The following is a 25,272-nucleotide window of genomic DNA, read 5'->3' as shown; positions in this document are numbered from 1 at the left end:
GATAGTGATGTCATATAATATCCAGTGATGTCATCAGTGATGTCATCAATGATGTCATATAATAGTTAGAAACCCAGTGATATCATTAGTGAAGTCATACTATAAACGAGGAAGGTAACATGTCATTAGGTCCAACACCCTTTGGATCGACCACCAAACTAACCCAAACCCTAATCCTAACCTCAGTAAAACTATGCCTAACTCTAACCCTACCCTAAACCTGACCTCAGTAACCGTGACGCGGGTGATTATCTAACCTGCCGTTATTTGAAGTTTTGGTCATATTTCCATGTAGATCTAGGTTGCTTTGTTATAGCTAGCATGCTGTTAGCATGCTAATGTGTACATAGTAGCCTCAAGGTAAACCTAAATGCAGAAAACGTAATATGGTGTGACACTTAATCATAATGGTGTGACATGTATGCTTGTCACGCCATATGACTTGATTGTCACACCATATGATTTATACTGTATTTAACTACATATATAACAATAAATAACAAAGTTCCATGTTTCTTTTGTACTTTTAAACATTTGTTTTAAACATTTTTACATAAAATGTAATTTAGCTTCATTCAGTGATACTTCAAATTCATCAGACAGAGCAGAAACCCCTTCACAGAAACCTTAACATATTGTTTCAATCTAAACAATATTTTCTCTTTGTCTTAAACTATACATTCTATTTTCTTTTGTCAGCTGGAAAATGACAAGTGCTGAGAGAACGAGAAAGTACAGGGAGAAACTAAACAATGACCCAGCAAGGAGAGAGGAGCCAAAGGGGCGAGACTACATTTTCAACGAAGAGCAGGAGGTTGTCTGTGGCATAGCAGAACCGCAACAAGGCAGCCGGTTTGCTACCCTCACCAAATACGACTGGCTGATGTACAATACAGTCTAAATGTATAATCTAATCTGATCTAATACTTTTGTACTTTCACTCACTGGACTGGACAGTGGACAGTGGACAGTGTTAAGGTAGGACCCGAGACAAAACTAGCGAAAATAGCTGATCTACAAGCTCTCAACACGTTGTGCTGCGAGAGCTTGTAGATCAGCTATTTTCGGAGTTGCGCAACCCAGCACTCTTTAGCTAGTGGAGATGTGGTGTAATGTCATGATTCCTAATTACATTTGTTCAACACAAAATGCTGTGTTCAAGTTCAGGAGACTTCGGAAAAAAACAATTTACCTGAATGCTGAGTTCTGTTTCCACTAATTGGTGTTAATAAAATGTTGCCTTGGCTCCAAGTGTGGCTATGCGCCTTATTGTCTCTTTAGGATCCTTCTGCCGTGGGCCGGCAGAAGACTTAGGTGTGCGTAGCATTCCTGTGCACATCCTCATCATCCATCTACTACTACAATTCTTTCTTATCCCATGTTAAAGCCCTACAATAATATCCTGCTCAGAAATATTAAGGCCATGTTATCCTGGGTAATTGTTTAATCAATCAGTAAAGTTCAGTACTCACTAATAGGTAGGTTAAAACACAGTTTGCTTTGACACATGAAGATATGATCATACGGTGTGACACTAAATCATTTGGTGTGACATTCCAAATAGTGAAAAATCATACCTTTATTAATGATTAAACCAAAAAAATGTTTATGGATTACATAGAGAATATTATCAGGAAGAGTCACAAATATTTGTGTAATTTTAGAGAAAGTTTTGACAGAATACATTTAAAATATGTTGTAAGATCATGAACATGGGCCTCACACAGAGTGTCGATTATGAAAAAAATATACAGATATAATTAATTTTCAAAAAACTATAGTCACTGGTTAGTTATGATAAAGGACTTTGATAAAGTGAGTAACTTAAGAAAGATGTACTCCATTTTCATTTTATGAACAATTATTTTCATGTCACACCATATGACGATTTTAGGCACAAGTACAACAAACTGCTGAATGAAGTCTGATTCCAATAAAATATCTAAAAACAAAATGTATTTCCATAAGGTTGAGAGTGAGTAGAACAAAAGTAAATAACTTTTATGCCTGCAATTTAAAGTTTTTTTAAAAACACATTTTTTGGGGCGTCACGTCACTGACCCATATATAGCATATATATATATATATATATATATATATATATGCTATATCATACTATAAACGAGCAAATGTCCGTCCGTCCGTCCGTCCGTCCGTCCGTCCGTCCGTCCGTGGTGGCAACACTCTGAGCCGATATATATAGCATATATATATATATATATATATATGCTATATATATATATATATAGCATATATATATATATATATATATATATATATATATATATATGCTATATCATACTATAAACGAGCAAATGTCCGTCCGTCCGTCCGTCCGTCCGTCCGTCCGTCCGTCCGTACGTCCGTCCGTCCGTCCGTCCGTCCGTCCCATCCAGTGATGTCATCGATGACATCATCAGTAATGACGTCACCGATGACGTCATCAGTGATGTCATCGATGATGTCATCAGTGATGTCATATAATATCCAGTGATGTCATCAGTGATGTCATCAGTGATGACGTCACCGATGACGTGATGTCATATAATATCCAGTGATGTCATCAGTGATGTCATCAGTGATGTCATATAATAGATGGAAAACCAGTGATACCATCAGTGATGTCATCGATGATGTCATATAATGGTTATAAACCCAATGATGTCATCAGGGATGTCTTCAATGATGTCATATAATAGTTAGAAACCCAGTGATGTCATCAGTGATGTCATCAATGATGTCATCAATGATGTCATAATAGTTAGAAAACCAGTGATGTCACCAGTGATGTCATCGATGATGTCAATAATGGTTATAACCCAATGATGTCATCAGTGATGTCATCAATGATGTCATATAATAATCGATGATAGTGATGTCATATAATATCCAGTGATGTCATCAGTGATGTCATCAATGATGTCATATAATAGTTAGAAACCCAGTGATATCATTAGTGAAGTCATACTATAAACGAGGAAGGTAACATGTCATTAGGTCCAACACCCTTTGGATCGACCACCAAACTAACCCAAACCCTAATCCTAACCTCAGTAAAACTATGCCTAACTCTAACCCTACCCTAAACCTGACCTCAGCAACCTGACCTCAGCAAATGTCCGTCCGTCCGTCCGTCCGTCCGTCCGTCCGTACATCCGTCCGTCCGTCCGTCCGTCCGTCCGTCCCATCCAGTGATGTCATCGATGTCATCACTGATGACGTCATCGGTGACGTCATCACTGATGACATCACTGATGACATCACTGGATATTATATGACATCACTGATGACATCATCGATGACATCACTGATGACGTCATCCGTGACGTCATCACTGATGACGTCATCGATGACATCACTGGATGTCATCGATGACGCTAACCCTAACCCTAACCCGATGTCATCAGTACCCTAACCCTAACCCTAACCCGATGTCATCAGTGATGTCATATAATATCCAGTGATGTCATCAGTGATGTCATCAGTGATGTCATATAATAGATGGAAAACCAGTGATACCATCAGTGATGTCATCGATGATGTCATATAATGGTTATAAACCCAATGATGTCATCAGGGATGTCTTCAATGATGTCATATAATAGTTAGAAACCCAGTGATGTCATCAGTGATGTCATCAATGATGTCATCAATGATGTCATAATAGTTAGAAAACCAGTGATGTCACCAGTGATGTCATCGATGATGTCAATAATGGTTATAACCCAATGATGTCATCAGTGATGTCATCAATGATGTCATATAATAATCGATGATAGTGATGTCATATAATATCCAGTGATGTCATCAGTGATGTCATCAATGATGTCATATAATAGTTAGAAACCCAGTGATATCATTAGTGAAGTCATACTATAAACGAGGAAGGTAACATGTCATTAGGTCCAACACCCTTTGGATCGACCACCAAACTAACCCAAACCCTAATCCTAACCTCAGTAAAACTATGCCTAACTCTAACCCTACCCTAAACCTGACCTCAGTAACCGTGACGCGGGTGATTATCTAACCTGCCGACGCTCGCGGGTGTTTATCTAACCTGCCGACACTGTTCAACCCAACGGGAGTTCAACCTATGGGGCAGTGATGTCATCGATGATGTCATATAATAGTTGGAAACCCAGTGATGTCATCAGTGATGTCATCAGTGATGTCATCAGTGATGAATAGTTAGAAAACCAGTGATGTCATCAGTGATGTCATCGATGATGTCACTAATGCTTATAACCCAATGATGTCATCAGTGATGTCATCAGTAATGTCATATAATAGTTAGAAATAGTTTACAGTCAGTGATGTGATCAATGATGTCATCAGTGATGTCATCGATGATAGTGATATCATATAATATCCAGTGATGTCATCATTGATGTCATCAATGATGTCATATAATAGTTAGAAACCCAGTGATGTCATTAGTGATGTCATTAATGATGAACACCCTTTGGATCGACCACCAAACTCTTAACCCAAACCCTAATCCTAACCTCAGTAAAACTATGCCTAACCCTAACCCTAACCCTAAACCTGACCTCAGTAACCGTGACGTGGGTGATTATCTAACCTGCCGACGCTCGCGGGTGTTTATCTAACCTGCCGATGCTGTTCGACCCAACAGGAGTTCGACCTATGGGGCAGTCCCCACAAGGAAATGTCTTTCTGTCCGTCCCATCCAATTAACTAGTGGTAGTGGCTTAAGTTTTCAAATAATATTTGAAAACTTTAGTTAGGCGAACTAGTTACTTTGCAGATATAAATTATAATAATTAAATATAAAACATACATTAACCACTTTAGCCCTGCCGCATATTGACAATAAACCCACAGTGTTGGGTGTATGGTAAAATGGGAGGGGATTAAATCTGTGTTTTTCGATCAGGCCTTTTGACTCCATGGCTTTCAGCTTTCAGGAAGGACATTATAACCACACCTGGCTAGAGGCATATTAGAGTAATGTTAACTCCATAGATAGACACATATACAAAACAGAAAAAAAGTCCAAAACTATGGCACCACCTCTTTAAGAAGTACATGTACATTTGTTTTCCTTTCCTGGAGCCAAGGTATGGCAGCTTATATACCTTGCCATACCCAATTGACACCTCAGGTCATTATCAAGCTTTAAAAGAGTAGTTCACCCCCAAAATGACTTTTTTTCCATTGATTACTCACACTATCGAGACTTGAGTTCAATATTATCATTATAATTATTATTAGTGGCCAAGCCACAAAGTGGCTGAGGCCACTCATTGATATTGGTGTTTCTATTATTATTATTCCGCCACTTTTTCTGTTCCTTGCTTGACCGTGCAGTTACTTTTCACGAAACTCAGCTGTGCCAAATGGCGAAAACATGAAGCTCGCAACAATTGGCCAAAGGGTGGCGCTGTAGGAAGCCTTTGAAAGTGCAAACATTGAACAGGTATACTGTAGCTCATGCTCTGTTTGACCCACAGCCATGAAACCTGTATACACTAGGGATGCGAATCTCGACCACTGAGGCGATACGATACGCACCTCGATACGCTGCCAGCGATACGATATAATTGCGATACATTGAAATCCTGCCGATACGATACATCACGATCCAGCCCTGTTCCCGATACGATGCGATACGATTCACGATTCACCACGATTCAAGCCCAAATCCCAAAATGTACAAAACATAGCGACTAAAAATTTATGAAATTTAAATTCAAGGCAATTTATTGTTTCACTGTAGTACTAGGCTCTGTCTAACAACCCAACATATAGTATTCTGGGAGAACACAAAGCTGCTGGCTATTGTAGAATTGTTTGATAACTAATCATATAGAAGGCCTATGTCATTATTAGTAGGCCTATATTTCTTCAACTGGGGGTCAGGGACCCCAATCCAGGGTTATTACAGGGGGCCTGCCAAATATTTGTGTGATACAGTAGGCTATAATGCCTAGCCTACAGCGAGGGTCCCTGCTTGATCTCTGTCTGAGCTAAGGGGTCCTTGACCTGAAAAACAATAAAGTTCTCCCTGGTTTTTATTATTATATTATATTATATTATATTATATTTAATCCAGGATTATGCCATTTTTATAGCCAAAATGTTTTAAAACAGACCTACAAGCTCACAGCGCGTCGCATCCACGACGCATTGTGAGCTTGTAGGTCTGCTATTTTAGGTGCGACACCCTTGTACTGCGATGTATAAATTAGGCTTCTTTCCCAGAGCAGAACTAGCAGCAGAGAAAGTGAGAGAGTTGCTTGCATCAACAGGAAAGTTGTATAACAGTGACAAATACTTTGTTTTAAACGCAAGCAGTAGTCCTACAACACCCAGCAACATTGTTGTTGTGTGTGTGCAGTTAATATAGCGCAGAAGATGATCTCAATCAATTGTCCGTCGGAGATTCGCTAAGAAACGGCTGTTGATTACATATCACTTGATCAGCCTGTGCTACTCTGTGACAACAATCAGCGCAGCTGACTTGGATGTTATAAAGCTAAGTACTGTACTACTAATCTTGCATCTTTTTTAACCCGTGGGGCTGCTAGTTCGTCCGTGTTGATTCACTCGCATTTCGCTGCACTGTCTGTCTCCCTGGTTGCCTGCATGCAGAGTGCAGATGTTGTCCGTCTGTCCGAGTCGCAGCTCGCGTTAAAGACTGGCTTTTGGGGAGGGGGCTGAACAGCTGATGATGGTGCATTCATGGCGCCTCGGAAACACAGGATAGAATGAAATACTATATGGAAGAACCGATACAACCGCGGAATGTACCGATCCAGACACTCACGGTACGATCCATCACGATTTCGGCCGTCTATTGTACCGGTACACACTGAATGAACCGATTCACTCGTATCGCGGACAATTGTATCGCGATTACGATCCGTACCGGTATATCTTCGCATCCCTAGTATACACACATGCGTCTCCTCATGCCGAACAACTTTGATATCTGACTTTTGACCTCTGACCTTTAAATCTCCCACCATTTTGAATTATATGAAACACAGTTAAAATCTATCTCCTCCTGGGATTTTCGCGTCGCATGCACAAAACTTTTTTACATGAACTTTGGACCAATATCTAAAGTTCCGTTGGGCAGATTTTTTTTAAATTGAAACATATTTTTTTAATAATTCATTGAATGTTGCAGTTTTAGCAAATATCAAATTATTCTTCTAGGTAACTCTTGGGTAACTGGTTCGATATACATCACTGGCCAGATAGCCAAGAATTGTCGCCCTGAGGCGTCTTACTAGTTATGTACCACATTGTGTGAGTTTGAGCGTGCATGGGTGTTTGCTAATCATTTACCTTGCAATCCAGTACACAGCCTGTCCACTGGGACATCGATGATGCAAAGGTCTGTCATACTCGTTGTTCCAATATGAAGACACTCTGTGTCCAACTGTGAATATAAATATCTAATGTTACAACTGTCAATAAACATGAACACATATTAATTGCGACTTTAGGTCGCAGTTAACTATGAAAATCGACACATCTTGTCCGCGCATCCGGCTATCCACGTATCTCTGTACTGTGACATCACAGCTGTGATGTCAGAGGAACCACCTTTAACAGAATGGGTTTGCCGCTCTGACATCACGCTCTGGCTTCACTGTCACACTAACAGAATCCCTATTATGCCCATATATAAGGAGTTCCCTGATGTCATCAACTCCTGAGACCCTGCATCCTCATATGAGGACATTACATTTTTGCTTTTCTGCCCTATGCTACTTCATTTTTCAAAGTATAGACCCATTGGCCTCATTCAGGGACGCTGCCCGCACCATCTAGTGGTCATATGACATTACTGCACCCATTTGAGTGAAAATGCCATGGTGGTGAAAACCCCCCAAAACATATACTGCCACTACAGGCACAAAAATGGACACGGTACAAATCTTACTCAAATTTCATGGTTAAAACTGGTGTATTCATGCAAAGTAACATTTGTAGCTTCATATGGCATGCAGATTTGACATATTTTAGCAATATTAGCAAAGTACAACGTTGGTAAAGATGATGTACTTGTTTGAGGACATTGGAACTATATTACGTTATTAATTGTCATATATGGCTCGTTAGATACACCTGGTAATAATTAGAAGAGTGTACAGCTGCAAATAGTTCTTGCAAGTTGTACATTTGTTGAATCTGGATAATAACCTAGATAACTACATCATATATTAGCCATCTTTCTCTGGTATAGATTTTGATTTGAATTTGAAGTCTGAGGAAGATTTATCAGATTGTGAAGATAACGATCCTGCTGTGGATGAAAACATTCCTCGTGATTTTATTTTCTCTAGAGTAGTGATCAACAGTAGAACAAGGGTTCTCAAAACATTTTTGTCTCAGATCACCCCAAAATATATTTATTTCATCCGAGGCACTGCACCCCTATATTATATTCATGATGTTCACTCCCAGCACCTTATATTCATGCCATATTTTAATATTACCTTTAGCATAACAGTATAATCTATTTTTTTTAATCATAATTAACTATTATAAGATGATGACAACATTTGTGATTCATTGAGTAAATCAGATTTACTTTGGACCCTACATTCACATTAATTCAACTCCATATAAGGGGAAACATAAGCACATTTTTGCCGTTATTCCCCCAGAGATTATGATTATGAGGAGAACTTTGAAATAATAGACATTTTGGTTAGAACTGACTGGAAATAACTTCGTACATTTGTAAAATTATAAAAAAAAATGTTTTAAATAAATTAGATGTCTAACTTAATTCAGAGTATTATCAAATTATCTCATGGCATACCCTGGACTGTCGTCACGGCAAACCAGGGTGCCCCGGCACCCACTTTGAAACCCCCTGCAGTAGAATACTGTGGTTGTAGGCCTACTGGTCGGCTCCTAGTGACCAATAGTAGAAGAATGTGGTTGTACTGGTCAGCTCCTATAGTGACCAACAGTAGAAGACTGTGGTTGCGACCGTCAGCTTGCAGTTACTATCAAAACCTCCACCGGCTGTCTGTCACACTTTTGCCCTACTCATAGCTCCACCACCTTTGCACCTATCCATGCCAAACTTTGCACACACACTCCTTGGCTGCCAAACCACAACCTCCAACCACCATGGCCATTTCTCACATGGCCCTCTTCTAGCACCACCATGAGGCAGATTCTTGCAAAACACATTTTTGGACACTGCTCCTACAAATTCTGCCCTAAAATCACGCAAAGCAGTACACAGTATGTCTAGACTCATGTCATCAACATGGATCTGTCCCTTTTAGCGCCACCATCAGGGTGATTTTTTCGAACACATTTTTGGACACTGCTTCTACAGATTTTACCCTAAAATGATGCAATGCGGTACACAGTATCTCTACAGTCATGTCATCAACATACATCTAGCGCCACCATCAGGCCGATTTTTGCAAAACACATTTTTGGACACTGCTCCTACAGATTTTGTCACGCAAAGCGGTACACAGTATCTCTAAAGTCATGTCATCAACATGGATCTGTCCCATTTCCCATATTCCCTCCTGATTGGCTACCATTGCCTTCTAAAGTTTGTGTATGCGACCCGACGGTCGCGATTTAGGGAATCTTACTGGTTGTACTGGTCAGCTCCTATAGTGACCAACAGTAGAAGACTGGGTAGCACTTTATAATGAAGTACCTCAATAAAGGCTAATTAACAGCTAATAAGGCACTTATTAACAATGAATTAACAGCTAATAAGGCACATTAAGTCCTAATAGTGCATTTATAAACCCTTTACTATGCACTTATTATGAGATCAATTAACACTAACAAATCCTTAATAAAATCTTTATTATAACAGTATAAACAATTAATTAAGCCTTTATTAACACTTTATTAGGCAATTTAAAGCCACCTATTCTAAAGTGGGAACACATCGGGTACACCCGCCACTCTGACATGTCGGTTGAGTCCTAATTGTGCATTTAGAAACCCTTTACTATGCACTTATTATGAGATCAATTAACACTAACAAATCCTTAATAAAATCTTTATTATAACAGTATAAACAACAACAAGTCATTAATTAAGCCTTTATTAACACTTTATTAGGCAATTTAAAGCCACCTATTCTAAAGTGGGAACACATCGGGTACACCCGCCACTCTGACATGTCTCCTTTCCGACATGTCAGAGTGGCGGGTGTACCCGATGTGTTCCCACTTTAGAATAGGTGGCTTTAAATTGCCTAATAAAGTGTTAATAAAGGCTTAATTAATTGTTTATACTGTTATAATAAAGATTTTATTAAGGATTTGTTAGTGTTAATTGATCTCATAATAAGTGCATAGTAAAGGGTTTATATAATTGAGGTACTTCATTATACAACCCCACCTCCCTCCCACGACCCCCCCACCTCCCTCCCACGACCCCCCCCCCCCCCCCGCCACCCCAGATGCACAGAAATAAAAGAAAGCATGTATACTACTGTAACACAGACACACAGTCACCTCCTTCCCCCCCTCCTCCCCCTCCTATCTCCCTCACCCCCCCACACACCCTTCACCCTTTTCTCCTCCTCACCCCTCCCCTCCTCACCCCCCCCCCCCCCCTCACACACACACACACACCCTACACCGACTCACCCCTCCCCTCCTCACCCCTCACCCTCACCCCTCACTTATCTGAAGTTTTCCTTGTGACTGTACTGTATCTTAGGGGAAATTTTACATTATTTTACATAAACATAAGGTGTTGTAAAGTAATAACACTGTAATTCAGGGGTGCTGTGGATGAAAATGTTGTTTACAGGGGTGCCCTGAGACCAAAGTGTTGTCCTAGTGTTGTCCTAGTGTTGTCCTAGTGTATACGTTCAAGTGTATATTCACTAGAGGGTCGCGGCCCTTCGGGCCGCTCCCATCTAGTTAAAAAAAAAAAAAGTAAAAAAAAAAAAAAAAATACAAAAAAAAAATTGGGGGGGGGGGGGGGGGGGGAACTATTGTGCCGCAGCGCACGTTTCCGGTCGGACATATTTGACCGCCGGACGCACTTCCGGTTCAGAACTCTGTGTGCCACGGGATCAGTCCTAGCCAATTGGAGTGCTGCATTTGGTCGTGTCTGACTGACAAACTGACAAACAAACAAAAACCGCTGGCTGCAGTTCTAAAATGTATGCATAGATAGGTGACGTTCACATGTGTGTTCACATGTGTGTTCAGCTCTATGTGAGAATGATGTCCTCTTCTTGAACCACAAATTATTCAATTAATGGGCATGTTAGAAAAAAAAAGTTCATAAAAACATTGTCTGATTTTCATTTTTTCCTATAAGCATGAGCAATATTGCCCAGTATTAAATAAAGTAGGTTTTTTCATGAATTTCAGCTAAATCAGTAAAAACGCCTAGCTCTTTCAGTGTTTAATGTGATATAGCAAAGCAGAAATGCAAACATTTACCATATATATCATATGAATTGTTTGGTATTGAGTCAAAGTCAATGTATCATGATGATTTTTAAGTTAAAATTTATATTAGTGTTGTTGTTTTTTTAAACCCAAATAGCCCCCGGGTCAAAATGACCCGAACAGAACGAAGGTGTAGTGAATCTGAACAGAACTTAAGGGTTAATATATACCGGTATGTACTGTATATGACATCTGACATCATATCCAAGGAGGCCAGAACTTACTTAATTCGTACACTCATTCAAGTGTAATAATAGTAATACTAATAGTAATATTAATAGTAATATTAATAGGGGTAATAATAATAATGATAATTGTTCTTACGTGTCAGAAGGATGAGAAACAAAGCCACAGCCATCATGTTGATGGCACCTGCTCTGCATGCACAATGACACCAACACTGCTCTAATTTATACATGGATGCACCAGGAAACTGTTTGTATCTGGGAATGTCCCTTGTGTGTGTGTGTGTGTGTGTGTGTGTGTGTGTGTGTGTGTGTGTGTGTGTGTGTGTGTGTGTGTGTGTGTGTGTGTGTGTGTGTGTGTGCGCGCGTGTGCATGCGTGCATGCGTGCAGGCATGACATGTCATAGAGAGACAGAGGGAGAGATTAATTGATGTGACAGTAGAGAGCTTTTTGTTTCCTCCTACTGTATTATTGTCTTAATACACATCACACAAAGGCAGCACTGTTACAAGGAAACTTGAGAGACCGAAAAGTACACAAGTGATTAATGAAGGCATGCCAGGATTTTGATGTCACAAACGAACAGCAGGTTAGCTGACATTGATCAGAGGTGAGATCACTTAGGTTGGAGGAGGTTCCTTTGACACTTTGAAATCATCTTTAATTACAGTTCTGCCCTTTTTTTTTATCTGGGTAGAAAACAGCTCCTTCTGAACAGAGCACAATCATAGCTTAAGCATGTCATTATCATGTCAGTATCATGGTCAGTATCATGTCAGTGTCATGGTCAGTATCATGTCAGTATCATGATTAGTATCATGGTCAGTATCATGTCAGTGTCAGTGTCAGTGTCATGGTCAGTATCCTGGTCAGTATCATGTCAGTATCATGTCAGTGTCATGGTCAGTATCATGTCAGTGTCATGGTCAGTATCATGTCAGTGTCATGGTCAGTATCCTGGTCAGTATCATGTCAGTATCATGGTCAGTATCATGGTCAGTATCATGTCAGTATCATGGTCAGTATCATGTCAGTGTCATGGTCAGTATCATGGTCAGTATCATGTCAGTATCATGGTCAGTATCATGGTCAGTATCATGTCAGTGTCATGGTCAGTATCATGGTCAGTGTCATGGTCAGTATGATGGTCAGTATCATGTCAGTGTCATGGTCAGTATCATGGTCAGTATCATATCAGTATCATGGTTAGTATCATATCAGTGTCATGGCCAGTATCCTGGTTAGTATCATTGTATCATGGTCAGTATCATGCCAGTATCATAGGCAGTTTCATGGTCAGTATCATGGCAGTGTTATAAGCAGTATCATGGTTAGTATCATTGTATCATGGTCAGTATCATGCCAGTATCATGTCAGTGTCATGGTCAGTATCCTGGTCAGTATCATTGTCTGTATCATGGTCAGTATCATGTCAGTGTCATGGTCAGTATCCTGGTCAGTATCATTGTCTGTATCATGGTCAGTATCATGTCTGTATCGTGGTTAGTATCATGGTCAGTATCATGCCAGTGTCATGGTCAGTATTGTGTCAGTATCATGGTTAGTATCATGGTCAGTATCATGTCAGATTGTCAGTGTCATGGTCAGTATCATGGCAGTATCATAGGCAGTTTCATGTTCAATATCATGGCAGTATTATAGGCTATATCATGCAGCGAAGGAAGGTCACCAGTTTCTGTCTGTCTGTCTGTCTGTCTGGCTGTCTGTCTGTCTGTCTCACTATCAGCAGGATCACACAAAAATGTCCAGACTGATTTGCACAAAGCATGGTGGAGGGGTGGAGCATTGGCCCACCTGGCCAAAAGACCCGTACAAAAGGATAGTCTATGAACTATGTAGTTAGTACAGAATTATGGAGTTATACAATTTTAACAGTTTTTCACAGAGGGCAGGGCTAAAATCATAAATCAACTAGAAGCAGTGCTCTTCCGAGCACAGGTCTCCACCAGGCCAGGTGTCCCGGTGGCGCTATAATCTTAGACCTTTCATGGCAGTCGGACTGCATGCATGATTTGAGGCATTGTATTCCAAAAATGTGTTTTGCTAAAGTCTACCTGCTGGTGGCGCTATAACAGGCCAATGTGAAAAGGGTAGCATTTGTTCCTTGACGTAGTGGGAATATGTGTGGCAAATTTCATGGTAATCGCTGCGCTGCGTTGATGATTTGAGGCATTTTGTTCAAAAACTGAGCAATCCTGAAAACTTGGGAAGCCAATATTAGCCAATTAGGATGGAATATGAAATATCAGACGGATCGGACTTGATCACATGACTATAGAGATACTGCGTACTGATTTGCATGATTGTTGGAGAAAATCTGATGGAGTAATAGCAAAAAATGTGTTTTACATAGGTGGTGCTATAAAAGGCAAATGTGAAAAATTAGGGCAAAGGTTTATCCTTAGTCTCTAGGGAGTGCACATACAAAGTTTTCCACTTATCGATGGAGTTAAAAGTAAAAACACAGATTGCCCTGTTATAGCGCCACCATGAGGCTGATTTGAGAAATTTTAAGTGGCATTTCTTCCTCGGCCTAGTGGAAACGTGTGCGCCCAATTTCACCAAGATTGCACGCTGTGTTCATGATTTGAGGCATTTTGTTCAAAACGGAGCAATCCTGCAAACTTTGGAAGCCAATTGTATCCAATCAGGATGGAATATGGAAAATGGGACAGATCCATGTTGTAGAGATACTGTCTGCAATGATGATACTAACCATGATACTGACATGATACTGACCAGGATACTGACCATGACACTGACATGATACTAACCATGATACTGACATGATACTGACCATGATACTAACCATGACACTGACATGATACTAACCATGATACTGACATGATACTGACCATGATACTAACCATGATACTGACCATGACACTGACATGATACTAACCATGATACTGACATGATACTGACCATGATACTAACCATGATACTAACCATGACACTGACATGATACTGACCATGATACTGGCATGATTCTGACAATGATACGGACCATCATACTAACCATGGTACTGACATGATACTGGCATGATACCGCCAATGATACTGACCATGACACTGACATGATACTGACATGATACTGACCATGATACTGACATGATGCTACCATGACACTTACCAAAAATATGGGCCATTATTACATTATGAAGTTGTATTACATTATGAGCCTCCTATGTGGAGGTTGGTAACACATTATTACATTATTGAAATATCCATTATTACGTTATGTGCTTTTTTTTTTTTTTTTTTACATTATGAGCTGATTATTACATTATGAGCCCTTGTTACATTATGAGCCGTTACGCTACACCCCCTCTCTTTTCCCGTTCTTTTTTCTAGGGAATTAATAATGATGATGGGAACTATGCATGAGAACTATTATTATATATGTTTTAATTCTGTAAACATGTTACGTGACAATAAAGCTGAATCTGATTATATATCATAAGGCTATTATATATAGTGGCTCAGGGGTAGAGAAACCGTCATTAGAACACGGAGGGTTCCCGAAGGGTTCCTAGTTCGATCCCGGGCTCCCCAGGATCGAGGAGTCGTTGAGCAAGAGTCTGAACCCCTAGTTGCTCCCGGTGAGCACGTTGGTATCTTGCATGGTTTCCTCCACCATAGGTGTACGAATGTGTGTGTGAATGGAATGTAATAATGCACAATCTCACGTGTTGTGAGCTTGTAGACCTGCTGTTTGTTTGGTTTGGCAAGGTAGCTGAAACAGTATACTTTAATTTGATCAGGTATTCTCTGTTGGTGAGAAAGTCCGAGGCATGCAAATGTCACACAATGCAATAAAGCAACACTGGAGGAAGGAAACTTGAGACACGATGCGTGGTTAATTAAGGCATGCCGGAAACAGTTTGATGCGAAGGTACCTGACATTGAGGTGAGATCACTTTTAGTTTGGAGGAGGTCCCACTCACGCCATATGTCAAATCGACCGGCTTCATCGGGAATCGTGTGCTATCATTTTGCTAAGAGAAAGGCTGTATAGTTTAATCGATATTATTTTATTAGCGGATAATTTTTTCAATGGGGAGTCAATGGGGAAAATTAAAGACCCAGTGAAATGAAAAATAAGTTTTTCACACTTTTAGAGCTTATCTGTGGTAATCATGGGCATTCCTAACACTAGATGCCAAAAAAAAAAAAAAAAATAGAAAAGAAACACTTTTTGTGTATTTTTATATCAAAGGTCCCTAAATAGGCAATTCTTAATTATTTCCTGTGAACAGAAATGTGCTGTGTGATGACATAAGTGGCGTTTCCATAAAGCCACTTTTTGCGCATTAACGGCTTAATCGCAAAATGTTTTTATGGAAACACTTCAAAATGCGAATAAACTTTCATTATCCGCAAAAAAAGTTATCCGCTTGGAGGAGGAGGATTTTGAGCCTTTATCGAATAAACTAAATGCGCTTAAGTGAATGGAAACGGGTCAGACAATACATGCGAATAGATGATGACGTTCTAGGTCCATTTCCTCATCCCCTGCCGCTTTGTCCATGGTATAGCGTTAGCCCACAAAACAAACCTGTTGTTTGTTACACACGGAGTGACACGGACCATGTGTAAATTCCTCCCGTTTTCACCTCAAGCCATCGGTGGCGAGCGAACCCTTCCTCATCCCACGGTGTTGCGTGCTTGACGTGCCCAATCTACAAGCTCACAGGCACAGCAGCAGCTCGCATCCACGTCTCCGCGCCGCGTTGAGAGCTTGCAGATCGGCCACCTGACCTTCCAGAGGACGCTAAAACTTGCACTGTGCAACTGCAGCGACGCGACCGCGGTTTTCCCGGTGAACCGGTAGCTTTATGTACAGTATTGAGAGGAACTCTTGCCAATTTCGTAAGAGACTCGTCGCCAATTGTATTTAAAAGTTATTTGGGGCCATGATGATGATAACACCTTCTTCCCACTAATAGACAGCGACGAGTCACAGCAGTCAGACGTGCAGACGGTGCAGTGCTCAGGTTCGGTCTGATAAAAATCAGCCCGATCAACTCTTGCGACGTCGCTAATTCGAATGACACCCGCAAATGGAAACATGCTAAATTCGCTTTGTCTTAATGCGTATTTCTGATAATACGCTTCCCTAATTCGAATAAGTTTATTGGAAACGCCACTATAGATAGACCTTTTGAATATAAATGAACCTTTGATTACATTCACCTGTTTGTTTCCCATTGCTGGCTCCCGTTACTCCCATTATTCAGATTTTACATCCCATCGCCTGAAGGGCTGGTCCCTTCTCATTGGTTCAGAAACACACAGGCTTCCTTTTCAGACTGAAACTTCAAAATAAAATACCCAAAATAGTAATTTCATTGGGTCTTTAATTCACCCATTCCAGTATTTTTCTCTCGGAAACGATAAGGCCTGAAGTTACAACACACAGCGGAGGTTCATCATAATCACGAAAATGTACAAACAAATAATTACATCAGTCGGCCTCATGGTGGTGCTATAAAAATTCCCTTTTCCCTGGATTCCTTGGGTCATGACGCATCTCCCCTTATAGGCCCCGCCCATTTGCGTCTGGATAGATTTTCCGCCATTTTGAATTTTCTCCAAAACACACTTTTTGCTCCTTTTCCCACATATTTTCTCCAAATGTCACAAAAATTGGTACACAAGATCTATGGACCCATGTGATAAACATACTCAAGCGATATGTCTAGTCCATACCGTTCGTCCGTAACCGGCTTCCAAAGTCAGCGGGAGGGGCCTGTTTCGCAGGAAAATAGCCATAAATCACAAACAAAACATCCAGTCAACACCACATTTTAACCACAAGTCGTGGGTGGAATACTCAAAGAATCCCCAAAAGCATTTCCACTTCGACCCATAGGGTGCACCACAAACGAGTAAAACGTAACCGCTTCGTGCCAAAACGCGTTTTTCAGGGGGAACGACCCTCTCAAAACGAAACACAAACGATCTCGGGATCACCTGGCAAAACTTGTGGGAGGAGCCTATTTTTTAAAAACAACAAACCATATCCTTACATCACGAACGCATCCGAACGGCACCTTTTCCAATCGTGCGTCACACGGCCCCGACTGTATCCGTCCCGACGTCGTCTCCCTCGGGCCCCGACTTTTTCCTCGGGGTCCCGGCAGCGCATCCCCGCGACTCGCGCCGGGGCAGGGCGGGCAACCACACTCGCAATTTCACAAGTTGCACATTTTCTAGTTATTTATCTATCAAGTTCTCCTCAAACCTTTGGCACCTTTCTACTCCTACATACTTACACTGAAAATCGATATTCAAACATCAATGTGTTCAGCTTACTGTGTGCTATTACTTTTGGCCAAAGGGTGGCGCTGTAGGAAGCCTTTGAAAGTGCAAACTTTGAACAGGTGTATATCTCATGCTCTGTTTGACGTACAGCCATGAAACCTGGACACACATATGCGTCTCCTCATGCCGAACAATTTTGACACTCTGACTTTTGACCTTTGACCTTTAGATCTCCACCATTTTGAAATATATGAAAAAACAGTAAATTTCTATCTCCTCCAGGGATTTTCGCGTCACGCTCACAGAACCTTTTTCACATGAACTTTGGACCAATATGGTCAAACTGTCTGGTCGGATTTTTTTTTTAAAGTGAAACATTATTCTTTAATAATTCAATGAATATTGCAGTTTTATGCAAATTATTCTTCTGCCTCTAAGTCACACGTTCATGGCATTTGGCAAAGATGTAGAGGGTTAATTTTCAAACACTTCGTATAGCGCCCCCCTTTGGCCAATTGGATTAAGATTGGTTTCAGTGATATTTGGTATCACTGAAACCAATCTTAATCCAATTGGCCAAAGGGGGGGCGCTATACGAAGTGTTTGAAAATTCAAACTTTAAACGGGCATAAGTCATGCCTCGTTTCGTTTGAAGACATGCAAGTTGCTTACACGCGCGCGTGCCTTGACTCAAGCGGAAGACATCTGTGTCTTTGTTTTTGTTGCGACCGAAGGTCGCATTATACCCTGAAAAACCTTGTAGTTTGTCTGTCTGTCTGTCTGTCTGTCTGTCTGTCTGTCTGTCTGTCTGGCTGTATAGGAAGTGATGTCAGTGTGATGTCAGCAGTGTTGGGCAAGTTACTTTAAAAAAGTAACGTATTACTTTACTAGTTACTGCTCTGAAAAAGTAACTTGTTACGTTACTAGTTACTAAATTATAAAAGTAACTAGTTACTAGTTACCTTACTTTACTTTAAAAATATATATAATCAAAACGAAGCATTCTGGAAAAAGTCAGTTACACTTTTTTTTTTTTTTTTTTTTTAGGGGGCTTCTTTTTAGGGGGACCTTATAAAGAAAAAAGACAACTCCCTGTCATTGTAGCAATTATGCATATAAATGCAGTGGAACAATAAAGCTAAAGATATTTTTAGAAATGTTGACAGGCATATATTCATTGTAGCCTTTTTCAAACCAAGTTGTGAACTTATCGTAGTGCTGTGCAACACGACTAGTTCTCTGAAGGCAACAGACTGAAAGGTTGCGATGGAAAGCATAATTGATCAAGAAGCATGTTTCATATCTAGCTAGCACTTGCATTACGTGGCTTGGCAATCAATCTGTTTGGATTTTAGCGCCATTTATCTCCACAAAGTTAAAATAATGTTTCCAAGTTGCAAAGCTGCTGTTGTCTCGAGATCTCGCCAGCATTTGGAGACACGGTTGAGAACTCTCCTCACAGTCTCTCTTCACCGTTTGTGACAATGTGTGTGCGTTGGCTTTAAGTTTGTGTGTATTTTTTAAGACCCGCCCAAGTCCGTCTCTGATTGGCTTAGCCTGAAGCTTTAAGCTAGGTCAACCAATCATTGCTCCTCTACAGTGCATCAAGTTAGTGTGGTAGGCCAGGCACGTCTTTCACTTGACTATGAGAGTTACCACAGACAGGCAGAGGCAGTTTATGACAGGCAGCAGACAGGGAGGCTCCGCTCTGCTGCCGCTCTCAGTCTGCTCTCCGCTGCGCTGCGGAGAGAAACAGTTCATTTGGACCACTGAAAGTAACTAGCCACTTCACACCACAGTAACTAGAACGGCATTATTGAATGGGAAAGGTAACGAGTTACGTTATTAGTTACCGAGAAAAGTAGTTTCATTACGTAACGCCGTTACAAGTAACGACGTTCTTCCCAACACTGGATGTCAGTGAGTCACAGTGATGTGGTACAGAATGACTCACATATGGGCATAAAAAGGATGTCACGTGACATCACTTCCTGTACTGACAGTCAGACAAGCTACGAGATTTCTCAGGGTATAAAAGACCATAGATGATCATTCCCAGAAAAAGAAAAAAAACTTTTATGCGTGACATCACCTCCTGTACTGACAGTCAGACAAGCTACGAGAATTCTCAGGGTATAAAAGTCCATATATGGTCATTCACAGAAAAAGAAAAAAAACTTGTATGCCCTTACATGGAGATTTCTGATGTCATAAATCCCAGGCCGAAAATGAGAATGTTAGGGTACCCCCTTATATATGGAGATCCACAGGCATCAAACCAAGGCCCTAACTCACCAAGGCCCTGCTTGGCATTACTGATTAACGTACGTTTTATGCCCATATATGGAGATTCCTATATTGTCAATATTAAGGACCTTATTAAGGATATTATGTTATCAATATTAAGGACATATATGGGAATGTCCATATTTGGTAATGTCCATATATGGGCATGTTTTGACATAACATAACTATCATGTTGCAAATTATTCTTCTGCCTCTAAAACATACACGCAAAGTCACATTTTCATGACGAAATAGTGTAGAGGGTTAGTTCAAATATCACTGAAACCAATCTTACCCCTAATGGCCAAAGGGGGGCGCTATATAATTTTGAGCAGTTTGTAAAACATCTGACAGTGCACAATGTTTTAAATAATATGAATAATAATAAATATAGCTGCAAGCAGCGATAAAGTGGCCAAAAACGCCTCAAATCATGAACACAGCCTGCGATGTGCGTGAAATCTTGCATGCACATTCCCACTAGGTCAAGGAACGGATACCACCCTTCTCACATTGGCCTGTTATAGCGCCACCAGCGGGTCAACTTTTTCATAACACATTTTTGGAACAAAATGCCTCAAATCACGCATGCAGCGTCCAATTGTATCAGTAACATCAAAGATAGCACTGCCTGCGATCTTGACATTTTGTACTTTTATAGCCATTATTTTTTGGCTTGAAGCGAGCCCACAAATTTTTTTTTTCTAGTTTTGAATATAAGACTGTATGTGCCACGGTGCCAATGTAAGCAGGCATACGACGTGAACATTTGGTATAGGCCTATTTTTTTCTCATATTCAATTAATTAACGCTGGCTTTTGACCATGTAGATTGATGTCCCAAAGATTAAAATCATATCAAATGACCTAGGCTAATTTATATCAAATTGGGGGTCCTTGAGAAGGAAATGGCAAGGAATCACTGCAGGTTAAACTGCAGATTGTGTAGAATATATAATTAATTCACAGAAAACGCAGATTGTGTAGAATAATTAATTCACAGAAAATGCTATAACATAATGGAAACGGTATATTTGTTGCTAAAATGTATATTGAATAACATAGCCTAAATGTAAACATTGGTTGTTTACAAGCCTATAGCTATAGCCTTACAGAGAGGTGGACTATAGAGATAAGATTCTCTCTCTCCTTCATTGCGCGACAGTGAAGCAGCAGTGGTTCTCAAACCTTTTCATGTCAAGGACACTTATCAGCCCACGGACCCCCATTTGAAAAGCTAACCCCAGAGTTAGTGTCGAGAGTCCTTGAGCAAGACTCTGAACCCCTAGTTGCTCCCGGTGAGCACGTTGGTGCCTTGCATGGTTTCCTCCACCATCGGTGTACAAATGTGTGTGTGAATGGAATGTAATAATGCACAATCTCACGTGTTGTGAGCTTGTAGACATGCTGTTTGTTTGGTTTGGCAAGGTAGCTGAAAAAGTATACTTTAATTTGATCAGGTATTCTCTGTTGGTGAGAAAGTCCGAGGCATGCAAATGTCACACAATGCAATAAAGCAACACTGGAGGAAGGAAACTTGAGACACGCAGCGTGGTTAATTAAGGCATGCCGGAAACAGTTTGATGTGAAGGTACCTGACATTGAGGTGAGATCACTTTTAGTTTGGAGGACGTCCAAGGCTGTGGATGGATGGTTTCCATGGTCATTGTAGAGTTGTATTATAGTTGTTGTTATTGATATTATTTGACACTTTGAAACACTTCTCTCAACTATTGACAATCATGTTTACTTACAGTTCTGCCCTTTTTTTTATCTTGTCTCTCTTATCTCTAGAAAACAGCTCCTTCTGAACAGATGAAATACTTTTTTTCTCCTTTTTTTCCTCCATTCAGTAATGGAGAAACATCCCCATTCAGAAATGACTGAGGTTAGGGTGAGGAGGGTTAAGGTTAGGTTTAGGTGACGCCTCCATTTAAAATAATGGAAGTCAATCTTCTAAGGCTGTCGATGTGAGCATCTCGGTCGCCCAAACACTTTAAAATACTTGTTTTAAAATACAGACCTAGTGAGTTCCCATGTATATCCAGAAATGGGCGAAAATACATTGAAAAGTATTTTGATACAAAATACAAATACTGGGTCAAAAAAATTATCAAAATACAAAATATAAATACAGGCCAGAGATACATATTTTGTATTTTGAAAATAAATAAAATACATTTTATAAAAATGTATGCAATGATTAGTAATTTTATAGATTGATTGCCAAGTATTAAATTAATTGCTTGTCAGAATTTCTAAGAATAATTTGACCATACTATGGTGAATGTCTTTGGAGCAGGCAGCCTAATGTTTACCACTATGTGTCAGTGTGTGATAGCACACAGGCCAGAGTTACTGTTATCGTCGATTGGGCTATACGGGCTTAAACACACACACAGCCACCTATACCTACCTACGCTGCCGAACGCAGTACTTGAGCGCTCTGCTGGCGCAAGTAATTAGAAATTGTAAACATACAGTATTAACGCACTTTACATTTGAAGCAAATCAAAGTCAAGTGCAGGCTGTATCTCACACACACGCTAGATTGAACGACATCACACATTGTGTTTAATTACATTAAAAATGTATTTTGTATTTCAACTAGACCTGAAAGTATTTTGATACAAATTACAATAATTTCTTTCCATCACAGTCAAATACAAATGACAAAATACAAAAAAGTATTTGAAATACGTATTTCAAATACCGGTACATGTATTTCAAACACTGCCCATCTCTGTGTATATCTGTGCCACCTGCCTGTTTAGTGAGTTCCAGATCCCAGAGTGTCTGAGCGTATCAAATGAATAATCCTCTGTTTGTGCCAGGGACAGCGGACCGACAGAGTCTGAGACTGTACCAAAAAGGGCCTTACTGTAGTGTGAGTCATTTGAGAGCCTATACTAGTTGCTGATAATAAGTGCAAACCTTTCAGGGAAGTGCTGTTGTTATTGTCTGTTCATGAGTACCGTAACCTGCTGTTCTGCCAGTAAAAAGTCTGAAGTGGATATTCCTTGTCGTATCGTGGCATTATTCTAGCCTTGCGTAGCCAGACGGATATGCCATTGCAAAGAAAGAAAGATTGCCATGCAGTGATATTGTCTGGCCATGCAAGGCTAGCATTCTTCCACCCACTCGCCTCCAACACCACACAAAGTGTAGCTAAAGTCCACGACAACATTCACACATATTGTGTTCTGTATTGTTACTTCACCTGCTTTTTTTCTTTAAATCAGTTGCATATCATATCATCTCATCTACCCACTCCACTCATTGCCATCCTATCATTATTTCCCTGAATATTGAAAGGGAAGAAGAGGGAGGATGAGATCAAGCAAGAAAAAGAACAAAAATGCTGTGTGTACAAAACAATAATGTTTGGTACACTCAGCATGGACTCTTCACTTGGATTTGACAGTCTGGTCAATCCTAGCCTGGGACGGCTTCCAATTTCGGGCTTTTGATCCGGTAGGGAGCGGATGGCGTCCTACGTCATTCTGTAGTCAAAATGGACTACACTTTGGCAGGAAACACCAAACCGGAAACAGTTTTAACCCCTACTTGCGCATGCGCTAACTACTTGCGCATGCGCTAACTGGGTTGAAACGGTTTCCGGTTTGGTGTTTCCTGCCAAAGTGTAGTCCGTTTTTAATATAAAATGACGTAGGATAGGCCTACCATCCGGCAAAGACCGGATCAAACGACCAGGAAGACCAGGCTTCCCCCCAGCGGAAAGCCTGGTGACGCGAGGTTAGGTCAATCCAGCTCCTGGCTTTGGACACGCGGGCGTACACGGCAGGTTTGCGACCGCTGCAGCTTTTGGATCCCCAGGAAGAGATTCCCACCAGAGTCCACACCCCACCTCTCTCACACACCAGAGGACCACCGGAGTCACCCTGGAGGAAACACACAGTCATAGCTCATAAGCCCAATTTGTAGATCAGAGATATATCTGATCCACAAGCTCAATTCAGTTCAATTCAAAGGAGCTTAATTGGCATGAGAGGAAAATAAACTGGCCAAAGAAAGTGCAAAATATAATGAAAACAGTTGAAAAAGGAGAACATATATACGATTGGAGGAGGTACGGCATGGTGTTAAACAGAGCTACTACCGGTATGTCACATTGTGTCCTTACAACAGTGGTAAACAGGAAAAGAGACCCCTAATATATTGGAAATGACAAAATACATATAATAACCAGCGGTTATTTGAATTTATTGAAAACAAAATTAATGTTGCCACTGTCGCCAGTAGGGGGGGCCCTTGGGTTTATAAAATCCATCAACCCTATACAAATTAGCTTGTGCAAACCACGACCAAAATAGTATGATGAGAACCCTCTTCTTCATAGAGCATTTTCTGCTTGGGCTTCCCATCAATTTTAGACACACCAAAAGTAGATTTTATTTAAAAAAGTTACTTAAACATAAAGTGATGACAGTCCTTTATAGATAATAATAATTATGTTTTCTTCTACTATTGCTTATTTAATTATATATATATATATATATATACGTGTGTGTGTGTGTGTGTGTGTGTGTGTGTGTGTGTGTGTGTGTGTGTGTGTGTGTGTGTGTGTGTGTGTGTGTGTGTGTGTGTGTGTGTGTGTGTGTATTTTGTGAATAGTCTGTATTTGTGACTATTGGTTATTGTTGTCTCTGTTTTAAATGCAGAGCGACTTCACTTATTTTGTTTTAGTCATATTGCAAAGCTTTATCTATTGTATGTTTTTATTGTATACAGTAGGTTTTTATGTGGACCAAAGGAAGACTATAGTGGCCACATTGTGGAAGCTAATAGTGATCCTAATAAAGAATACAGATTAACATGGCTACCCTGCAGTCCGTCGCTCCAGAGGCTCCGGCACAGATCATAGAGTCAGTGATGTGGTTCCCCCAGTACTTCTGTTTACACTGGGCATTACTTAGCAGAGGCAGCGCCACCTGCTGGAGGAAGCGAGGATAGGCTGTGGAGCACAGAGCACAACAGGAGAGAATTATGGTCATAAAGATCACATCATCTCTGCCACTTGGCGTTGTGGATCTGATACTTTTTGCTGC

This window comes from Nannobrachium achirus (assembly GCF_963921795.1).
Source record: "Nannobrachium achirus genome assembly, chromosome: 5".
NCBI classification, from domain to species: domain Eukaryota; kingdom Metazoa; phylum Chordata; class Actinopteri; order Myctophiformes; family Myctophidae; genus Nannobrachium; species Nannobrachium achirus.
This window is presented reverse-complemented; position numbering follows the sequence as displayed.